The following is a 4,364-nucleotide window of genomic DNA, read 5'->3' on the forward strand; positions in this document are numbered from 1 at the left end:
CATTTACTTTTTTTTTTTTTTTTTTTTTTTTTTTTGTTATCCTCCTTTTTGTTGCTTTACAACATAATTGAGGTCTACAGGAAGTGGATCTGTGAATCTGTCTTAATCGTTTTTTGTTCAGGTAAAAAAAATCCGTCATGTTGTACCCCCCCGCCCGCCCGCCAGCTCTCCTGAAGAAGAGGGGGCGGGGGGCTGGATCAGCTGTTGCTGTCATCAGGACGCAGAATTGGTTGTAGATTTCGCGTGCAGGAGACGTCAATCATTAGCAGATCAATAATATTGAGGCTTTTCCTTGCTACCACTTTGCTCCATTTAATTTGTATCTCCTCCTGAAAGCTGTTCTCAGTTTGCTGCTATAAGTGTCGCTTTTAGTTTGTAACACGTCTGTGAATGATTTTCACCTCGCATATGTGCATACTTGAACTGTGTTAAGAGGATTTTTTTGTTTGTTCTTATAAAATAAGACGCCCGCTGTGCTGTTCAAGGGAATGCAACACATTCTTCTGCCACCAACATTCAGCCTCCGTGTTTTTGTTTTTTTTGGTCTATTTCCCACCCACAAAACTTTTTTTGATTATTTTGATGTAAAAGTCCGACAGACCTATAGAGCAAAGGCCCAGTGCGCTGTGTAGTGAGAAATGTTCGTGCCAGCAGAAGTGTGCACGCTCCAGGTTGGCTGCGGTTGCAGCAAGATTTACTGCGGCTAGAGTTTGAGTGGATATATCCAAATGTTGTCATTGTCTAAATAAAACACTTACCTGTATGCTTTTGTGCCTTTTAAGCCCTCACAAATGTAGGCAACGTGGATCCCGGATTGGTAAGAATTTTATGTGCCGCAAGTGATAAGGGGATTGATAAAAATAATGCTTTAATTTAAACATTTATCCTGAATTGATTGTTGAAATGTTAGCTGTCATATGGGTAAAAAACAAACAGAGAAACTCAACATCAATTCAGAAACATTACAAGAGCATTAAAGTGCAGGAGAGGAGCTCCCATGGCTTGTGTGAAAGTGAAAGCAAGTGAGGAAGTGGAATAACAAGTTTCAAGTTTAATAAAAGAAACAAACACACCGCCCTCTGTTTTCATCTGCTGAACAGAACGGTGTGAAATATCAGGTACACACAACAAAACATGTTTTAATAGAAATACATCCATTAGTAAAGTAAAAGCCATATCATGTTTGGAATCTGATGCTAGGCTTCGTCGTTAAAAGATTGCCTGACAAGAACTAGTTCCTGCTGTGCGACCCATATTTCCTGTGGAGGGTTATGTAACTTTGGTGGAAGTGCAACAAGATGGAGACTGGAGGAAGGCGATAACACCCATGTGGTAATTGCCAAAGAAAGTGCGATATTTATATTTATGTAAGCATAGCTATAGATAGATAGATATAAAAACTTGGTAGTCACTTCATTAGTTACACTAATGGAGACAGGTTTTCCTTAAGAACTTCCCTAAGTCTTTGTGGCATGGATTTGACAAGGTGCTGGAAACATTCCTCAGAGATTCTGGTCCACATTAACATGATGACATCACAGCTGCAGCAGATTTATTGGCTGAAATCCAAGATGACGATGTCCTGTTCAACCACATCCCAAACAGATTGAGATCTGCTGACAGCGAGCTTGTCATGTTCAAGAAACCAGTTTTGCGACGTGTGTTATACAGGCACGATGGATACGCTGGTAATAAAAGGGATGAACATGGTCAGTAACGATATACAGGCAAGCTGGGGTGTTTAATAAACAATGCTCAGTCGATACTGAGTCTGAACTGCTGGTACAAGGCAGGATGGACCCATGCGTTCATGTTTTTTGTGCCAAATTGAGAGCCTATCATCCGAACGTTGCAACAGAAATGAAGGCTCTTCTGACTGGGCAGTGTGTTTGCAGTTTTCTGCAGTTTTGGTAAGCCACGTGTGAAGTTTTAGTTTCCTGTTCTTAGCTGACAGGAGTGACACCTGGTGTGTTCTTCTTCTGCTGTAGCTCATCTGCCTCCGGGTTCTGTGTTTTGTGTGCTTAAAGACGCTTCTCTGCATACCTGTGGTTATCTGACTTCCTCATCGGCACAAAGCAGCCTGTCCATTATCCTCTGACCTCTGACAATTCAGTTTTGTTTCAAAATTTCAACCCTAGAGTTCAATTGTAGGACAATACAAGATTTTGGAGTTATCAAATATGATTTCCCCCAGTAAAATGCAGAAATACAGTGGCCAGTGAGTGTATTTTAATGCTGTAGCAGGCTTGTGTTACAGTGTGCAATTACAATCTCACCTGAATGTGGTTAAAAGGTATGGAGGGAAGAAAGGATTGTAGTAATATGGATATTTTATTCATACAATTTATTTTGAAGGCCATCAGTTTGAATTTTACAAGGTTAATTAGAGAATGTCTTATGTTAATCTTGGTGCCCAGCATCAGTGGGGGAGGTGCATAAAACTGAACATACAGAACTAAAAAGTGTGCGTATCCACAAAGACAGAACATGCTGTCCTTCATCAGATTTATTAGCTCTGTTTGTGTATCGTTGCCTTTTATAAACCTCCAGCTCGGTAAGTTTCAAGCATGTGCAGGATCTCTTTTCCACTCCACAATTACTGTCACTTCTAACTACAGTCGCTTTTAAATGCCAAAAATAGGTTTTTAGTAATCACTACACATAAGAATAGGGTATGTGATTGCTTATATATATTAAAAATATAAGTATTTTAGGTATGAGTATTATACCAGTATACATACATCTATAACCACTGATGTCATTTCCCCCTAATTAAGGACCTGGAGGAAGTTCAATTCACTTTGTTTTTTTGCCATTATTTTCACACATTTGGAGTTTTTGTTCACTTTCAGGCTTTTATTAAAGCTTTTTTCTGCATTTCTCAAACACAAATTTCTCATTATCTATAGGAAATGTTGTAGCCTGAGCCTATTTATTCAGTCAGTCTCTGTTTTAGCAAAGCCTTTAATAATTATCCTCTGTTTACTTACAATTCCCCAAGCTCATGTGCTTCTTTTGCAAAACTAACCACATTCTTACTCACTGCAACACATTTTGTACTTGTGATGCACAACAGAAACCACAGGTGGCAGAATCAAAATATTTTTACAGTACGGATGTTTTTTTTCTTCCTTTCACATGAATCAAGGTTGCTCACACTTGTGGCTCATGGTGTGATGGTATCATATGAGCTGGATCAGAACAGACTCAAAGGCGAATTGAAGATCAACATCAAGAACTTAAGAGGAGGGATGTTTTATAGATGTTTTTAAAAAATTTCAGCAGAAATGTAACTTGTTGATGTATCCATTTTTTCACAGACGTGTTTTCATTTAGAAGAATTTTCCATTTCCCCTCCCAATACCAAGTGTTTGCAAGTCTTATAAGACACATGCATTGCTCTAGTAAAGATGTTTTAAATTTAATTCTTATAATTACGTTGCACAAGACTGTAAAATGTGTAAACAAATGAGATTGCAGTCTTATGAGACCAGCAATGCAATGCATATTCAACATGTGTATTATCAGAAGGAGAGGTGCTATTTGAAGAATTTACAGGAACATTTTGAACCAGTAGATGTTTGAAAAAAGGTGGAAAACGTTTTTTAAACTTCATTTTGATGCAATTAGCAAGTTTTGTGTGTCTGTGTGTGTTTTGTTTTTAAGCATTTTGATTGGGGATTTAATACTAGAGCCCAACTTATACAGTTTTAACACTGATACCAGTTGCACTGAACAAACTGTGCAACATCAACACCTTTCTTTTTATCTTTTCACTTTTAAATGCTTATAAACAGCGATACAGATAGATCAGCAAACAGCTGGTATAGCCTGATGATGTTGGTCTGCCGATGAGCTCTGTTAAAACCCCTGGAGGGTCTTAAGGACATTTATTGTCTTTTGAATTTTTAGTTTTAAACCATTTTCACTGTGTTGAGTGGATTAAAGCCAAATTTGTCAAATAATTTTTTTTTTTACTTTTTTTGTTTAATTGTGGTGTAAATTCATTAAATTAGCCTAAAATGGCTAAGCTACAGCAATGCATCCACCTTTATGCCTTTGGACAAAAATTGTCCCATTGACTTCCATTATAAACGCTATTTTTCACTGCAGAATTATTACCGTTAATGTCTTGGTCTTTACTTATGTTTCTGTTTCGTTTTGGTCATTGGGCCTTAGAGTTGTAATATTTTTATTTGTCCACCGGGTGGCGCCCTTGCTCCACATTTGATCCCTGCTGGAAAACAGCGGGCTGCTTGGAGAGACCTGCGGGAAATGAAGCCTCTTTTCCGGCGTGCAGCAGCGGCTTCGCCCGCTGATTTGGCGGGACCATTTTTTGGTCCCTAGGACCACGAGAGGGTGAA

The sequence above is a fragment of the Pundamilia nyererei genome, unplaced genomic scaffold (genome assembly GCF_000239375.1).
Source record: "Pundamilia nyererei isolate P.nyererei 1_Seehausen unplaced genomic scaffold, PunNye1.0 scaffold00115, whole genome shotgun sequence".
NCBI classification, from domain to species: domain Eukaryota; kingdom Metazoa; phylum Chordata; class Actinopteri; order Cichliformes; family Cichlidae; genus Pundamilia; species Pundamilia nyererei.